The sequence below is a fragment of the Rhinolophus sinicus genome, linkage group LG05, assembly GCF_036562045.2.
Source record: "Rhinolophus sinicus isolate RSC01 linkage group LG05, ASM3656204v1, whole genome shotgun sequence".
Taxonomy (NCBI): Eukaryota; Metazoa; Chordata; class Mammalia; order Chiroptera; family Rhinolophidae; genus Rhinolophus; species Rhinolophus sinicus.
Window position 1 is genome coordinate 94125735 of NC_133755.1, and position 7118 is coordinate 94132852.

A 7118-nucleotide genomic window follows, 5' to 3' on the forward strand; every position below is an offset into this window, starting at 1 on the left:
ATCTTTGTTCCTCTTGATGAGAATTTTGTCTTGTTCTCATTATTTTAGAGCCTGTAGATCCTTACTATATTTTATAAAGTGTGCAGCTAATTTCATGTTTAGCTGGTTTCATATTCTACCGTGTTTGGCACATTTACCTGGAAGACATAGGCTGTCGTGTTGGGTCGTCATGGACAGCATCTTACATTATGGTTGGGGCACGTTGTGATGTGGAAAGCAAGGGTCTAATGCTCTTCCTATTTTTCGCTTTCCTGATGTTTTGTCATTGCTCACACACACTTACTCCTGAGGAATTCTTTGCTTTGGGAGAACTCTGTTTCATTATCTCTTCACATCAATATGGAAAATAAGTCAAGGACAAATATCGTTTCATATTACGGAAGTCAGTCGTTTCTTAATCATGGTTGTGTGTTCATCAGAGTTACCAGAGGGGTTTTAAACATCATAACAAGACCAGAATTAGAATCCCCAGAGGGGGCCAAACACAAGCGTGGTAAGTGATTCTAAGGTCCAGTTAAAATTTTAAATCACTGATCTAAAGCAGCAGAATTAAAAATATACATACTCCCACTGTTCAATCAGCCACTGAGGCAAATTCCATTGAATATACAGTTCCATGGTCTGATCTTTCTTTTGGGAAATATTTTAATGGCCATTGATGGGTCTATTGAGTGTTGTTTTGTTTTTGTTTTATTGATTTTCATTTTTATTGTTATTATTTACTTTCTTCTGTTTACATTTGCTCTTTTATATTTTAGTTTCTTAAGATGGAATCTTGTGTCATTGATTTGAAAACCTTCTTAAATTATGTGTTTATGTCCTTTTGATGAATTCATCCCTATATCATTATAAAATGACCTACATTATTCCTTATAATTTTCTTTGCTCTGAAATTTAGTTTTTTGGATATTAATATAACCACAACAGTTTCCTTTTGATTAGTGTTAGCATGGTATATCTCTTTTTCACCTTTTATTTTTTAACCTATTTATGTCACCATATTTAACATGCATTTCTTAGAGTTGCTTATATGGTAGAAGTGACCTGACTCGCCCGAGGCTCATTTTGCAGATGTTAAAATTGTCCGTACGGTTTCGGATCATGTCTGAACCAATCAGAGTCCTTGTGACTGAAGCAGCTGGTCAAATTGCATATTCACTGCTATACAGTATTGGAAATGGATCTGTCTTTGGTAAAGACCAACTTGTCATTCTTGTGCTGTTGGATATCACTTCCATGATGGGTGTCCCAGCTGGTGTCCTAATGGCACTGCAAGACTATATCCTGTCCCTCCTGAAAGATGTCATCACAACAAATAAAGAAGAGATTGCCTTCAAGGACCTGCAGGTGGCCATTCTTGTGGGCTCCATGCCAAGAAGGGATGGCACAGAGAGGAAAGATTTGCTCAGAGCAAATGTGAAAATCTTCAAATGTGAAATATGCCAAGAAATCAGTTAAAGCTATCATGGAGGGAAACCCAGCCAACACCGATGGCCTGGCTGCCTCCAAGTCGGCACTGTCTGTTCCCAAGGAGAACTTCAGTTGCTTGACATATTTGGATCACAACCGAGCTAAAGCTCAGATTGCTCTTATGCTTGGTGTGACTTCTGATGATGTGAAGGATGCCACTACTGGGGAAACTATTCCTCATCTCAGTATCCAGGTAGCAACCATTGCAGGGGGAAACAGCAAGGAAAGGAAGTTGGTGTTTCCGAAGCCCTGAAAGATGACACCTGGCTCACGGGAGCATCAGCAGCATGGCACTGCTGTCATCAAGGCTTGAAAACTATCCAGTGCCATATCTGCTGCGAAAGCCATCTGGGACCACGTCAGAGACCTCTGGTTTGGAATCCAAGAGCGAGAGCTTGTATCCACACATATCCTTTGTGTGTGATGTGTCTTTTCTTTCTGGCTGCTTTAAAAGTTTTCTCTTAATATCTGGTGACAAGCATCAGAGGACACTACGTCTGGTGGCCATTCCTATGGTATTCCCGATGACCTGCTCTACTCTTTCCCTGTTCTCATCAAACGTAAGACATGGCAGGTTGTTGAAGGTCTCCCTATGAATGATTTCTCTCGGGAGAATGTGGTTCTTACTGCAAAGGACCTAACAGAAGAGAAAGAAACTGCTTTTGAATTTCTTTCCTCTGCCTGACTAGACACTGTTACTAAATGCCTGAAAGCTGAAGAATCTAAATATCCTCTTTGACTCTAGTACCAAATAAGAACAATGCTATACTTAAATCACTTGTGAAAAACAGCACATTTTAAAGATTGTGCGCTCCTTGGTACAAATTTGTGACAGTTTATCATCATGCTGTTAGTGTTGCATTTTAAATAAAATGTGAATTTGGACAATTAAGTTCGCGAACTCATCCTAGAAAAAGTGCTGCATACCTCATTGCTGAATATCACTATGGTCACCTTTGAAGTACTCCCCTTGGGAAGCTGTGCACCGACGCCAGTGCCTAGTCCACCCTTCACAGCAATTTTGGAACTCTTTTTCTGGAATGGCCATCAGAGCTGTCATCGTATTACCCTTGATGCCCTGAATGTCATCAAAATGTCTTCCTTCCAATATTTCCTTTATCTTTGGGTAAAGAAAGAAGTCATTGGGGACCAGATCAGCTGAGTAGGGAGGGTGTTCCAATACAGTTATTTGTTTACTGGCTAAAAACTCCCTCACAGACAGTGCCATGTGAGCTGGTGCATTGTCGTGATGCAAGAGCCAGGAATTGTTGGCAAAAAGTTCAGGTCGTTTTTGTCTAACTTTATCATGCAGCCTTTTCAGCACTTCCAAATAGTAAACTTGGCTAACTGTTTGTCCATTTGGTACAAATTCATAATAAATAATCCCTCTGATATCGAAAAGGTTAGCAACATTGTTGCAACAAGTTGGCAAACTTAATTGTCCAACCTCGCGTACATCGTATATTCAACTGAAAAAAAAAAAGAACATTTCTTCTAGGCAGCATATAGGTAGCTCTTACTTTATTCTCCAATGAGACAATATCTGACTTATAATTTTGATGTTTAGACCATTTACATTTAATGTGGTTATTGATATGGTTAAGTTTAATCCTGCTATTTGTTTTCTACCTGTCCCATCTGTGATGGTGAACTTTATGTGTCAACTTGACTGGGCCATGGAGTGCCAGGTGTTTTGTTAAACATTATTCTGGGTGTGTGTCTGAGGGTGTTTGTGGAAGAGATTAACATTTGAATCTGTAGACGGAGTAAAGCCAATTACTCCTCCTAACGTGGACAGGCTTCCAGTAGAGGAAGATTGCCTGTCTTCAAGCTGGGACTCAGTCTTCTCCTGCCTTTGGACTTGGACTGAAACTTTTACCATTGGTTCTCCTGATTCTTAGGCCTTCAGATTCACACTGGAACTATACCATCTACTCCTCCGCTTCTCTAGTTTGCCTTATTGCAGATCTTGGGACTGCTTAGCATCCACAATCACGTGAGTCAACTTCTTATAATAAATCTCTCTCTCTCTCCACACACACACACACACACACACACAGACACACACACACACACACTCACACCGTTTTGATTCTGTTTCTCTGGAAAACTGACTAATACACTAACTAATACACTATCTAATCTTTGTTTCTCCTTTCTCTTTTACTTTTATGATACCATCTTATTTCCTTAATTGGCTTATTAGCTACACTGCTTTGTTTGGTTATTTTAGTGCTTGCTTTTAGGAATTACTATATGTATCTTTAACTGATTGCAGTCTATCTTCAAGTGGTACTTTACATGTAGCATAAAAACTTTACACTATTATACTTCTATTTTTTCACTCCTGTTTTTTGTGGTATTTTCATTTGCTTCTCTTTTACATATGCTATACATCTCATAAGACAGTTTTATTATTTTTGCGTAAACAATTACATTTGCAAGAGATTTAAGTAATGAGATGAAAAGCTTACATATTTACCCACATAATTATATTTCTATTGCTTTTCATTTCTTTGTGTATATCCATATTTCAATCTGGCATCATTTTCCTTCTGCCTTAAAGAATTACTTGAACGTTTCTTACAATGTGGGTGTGCTGATGGTGAATTCTTTCAGCTTTTGTATGTTTTAAAATGTCTGTATTTGTCTTTGCTTTTAAAATACATACTCTCTGGCTATAGAATTCTAGGTAAATATCCACACCCCCTGGCCCCATTTACTACTTTGAACACTCTGTTCCACTACTTTTTCTCTTGCATTGTTTCTAGTAAGAGATGTCTTATCATCCTATCTTTGTTCCTTTGTGTGTGATGTATCTTTTTTTTCTGGCTGCTTTAAAATTTTTCTCTTAATCTCTGGTTTTAAGCAAATCAATCATGATGTGCCTTGATATAGTTTTTTTTCATGTGTCTTATACTTGGAATTTGTTCAACTTTTTGGATCGTGCATTTAAAGTTTTAGTCAAATTTGGAAAAAGTTCAGTTATTATTTCTTTGAATATTTTTCTGCTAAAGCAACTCCATTACACACATATTAGGGCATTTGAAGTTATCCTATAACCCAGATTCGCTTCTAATTTTTAAAATTTCTGTTTTCTCTCTGTGTTGTATTTTTTGAGTTTCTATTGCTGTTTCCTTCAAATTCATGAGTTTTCTGATCTAGTTTGTCTAATCTGCTATTACTTCCATCCAGAGTATTTTTTTTTATCTCAGACATTGTAGTTTTCATTTTTATAGGCTTGATTAGGGACACTTTTATATTTTATATTTTCCATGTCTCTAGTTAACTTTTGAACATATATATGCAATACAGTCATAATCATTGTTTTTATGTCCTAGTCTGTGGATTCTAATATCTGTGTAAGCTCTGGATCAGTTTTGAATCGTTGATTTATTTCATCATTAGAGGTTGAATTTTCCTGCCTTTTTATGGCCCAACTCCATCTCTTCAACTCAGGGAATCTGAGTCACACCTGGAAACTCTCTCAAGGCAGAAAGCTGGGCAATTATGCACAGGGTGGACAGGGGACACACTGTAAAGGTATCTTTGGAGCAGAGTATGAGGGATGTGAGAGGGAAATCCTTGAAGATATCTGAAATATGAACTTTCCAGCCAGAGAAAGGAGCAAGGCCCCAAAGAGGAAATAAGAAAAATTAAAAAATCATTAGCTATAACAAAACTTAAATGTTGCACTCATTTATTTATCAAATAATTTGTTACGGGGTAGGGATATTCGAAATAATTTTTGTACATCCCTTAAAATGATTAAGATAAATTCAGTTTTGTTCCCAACTAAGATGGAAGCAATCCTTTGAAAGCACAGATCCATGGAGCTGAATACTGGCTAATATTCTGGAAAAAATGCTATTAGATATATTAGTCATTGTAGCTTAAGTGACAAGTTAGATGATTTCAGTTTAGTTGATGCATAGTTTTTTTTTCCTTCCTTTATGTAAGGAACATTCATTGAGATAGATTTTTACAATGATTGCTTTCCTTTTGTAAAAGGAGAAACAATTCTGCATCTTCCTTGATGTCCACGTTTATATGTGAAATCCCAGGGAGCAGCATTAACTCCCAGCCATCTGCATGAGTATTATTGGTGGAAGGCCAAAATGACAAAGGAGATTAAGGAAAAATAAATGGAGAAGGAAATCTTCATTCATCAAAATCTGGAGCCCAAGGCTTAACAAATAGCTTAGAAGTTAAAGTTGTATTGAAGGATCAGAAAAATAGCACCGTGACTAATAATCTGAAGAATTTAGAGGCAAGAGCGGTGAGGTAAAAATAAATTCAAATTCTTACTCTTTCTTTTTTTCATGAGGGAACGAGTCAACTCTGTCAAGTCTCGCTGCACAGGATCTCTGCAACCTCATTCGGATTCCTTGCCTCCGGGTTCTAATGCTAATATGGAACTGTGCTTCTTCCCCCTTCTCATTAATCAATTCATTTAACAAATATTTACTGAGTGCCTGCTGAGTACACTTCTGATACTCTGCTTGGTCCTGGATACATCATTGGTGACCAAGAGACATAGGTTTTGTTCTCATAAATTTTTCTCTCAGGCAGAAGGACACAAAGTAAAAAGGTAGTTGCCAGTTTTACAAAGGAGAAGTTCAAGGTGGTTTGGGACTATGTAACAAGGGAACACAGTTCAGTGGACCAGGTGCTGGGAACTACTATTGTCCTGGTGGTGGCATCATTGAGATCCTTTTGGCTGAGACCCTAAGATGTGTGAGAGGAGCAGTATACAGGTTCTCGTCTTGGGTTGGATACCAGGGGACACAGTGGAGATTAGGTGCTGGATCTGGTAAAAGGACCCTTGTCCTGGGCTTGGTTCTTTTACCAACCTGAGTATTCTTATCGCGCACATCTTCTCACTTCCCTTGGCTTTTGAGTTTGAGTTGTTTGCCCATCTGTAAAACAGGGATTTACTGACACAGATTTGGGAAACATTTAAATCCTATTAATGGTTATTGGATAGGTACTTATCCCAATTGTAATTAAATGAAGTTTTTGCAGTGACCGTGCCTCTCTGTTAAAATGGGAACTATGAAAGCATGAATAAACTTTGCCTTTTTCCTGCTGTATTCCCAATTCATACTGGGTTTCCTAGCTCATAGTGGACAAACTGACACTTACTGTTTTCTTTTAAATTGCTAATATTACCCCTATTGTTTAATGGGCACTATTATATTGCATAGAAGATGTCAACATCTTTCAAACTACGGGTGTCTTTCCCCTTGGAATTCCAACATTTGAGCCTCTTGTTGGACAATTAACTCTTACTTTCTGTGGCCTTTCGTTATCTTTTCATGTAGATTCTAAGTGCAACTAATCCAGGAACTTGGGTCTTCTGAATCCACGGTCAGAGATTTCATTTTATGACAAGCACGAGTATATATACACAAGGATGGTTTGGCATGAGTAGAAGATCCCATACAAATTGAGGAAGTCAGTGTTCTTGGTACTGTTTCCTCCCTCCCCCATTCAATCATCTTTTCATTACTTTTCTCATTCCAGCACTTTCTTTGAAGAGATATAATGATTTCTAGGTTTTAAAAAATAAATCACACACCTCCAAGGAAGACAAATTTGTTCTCCAAATGCAAGCTTTTGAAAATAAGGTATTTTTCCTTCAGCTA

General features: G+C 37.7%; 1 pseudogene; it reads left to right on the plus strand.

Annotated features, from left to right (window-relative positions):
* The first annotated feature begins 1101 nt into the window (after positions 1-1101).
* Positions 1102-2155, plus strand: LOC109448886 (malate dehydrogenase, cytoplasmic; annotated as a pseudogene).
* The last annotated feature ends 4963 nt before the right edge of the window (positions 2156-7118 follow it).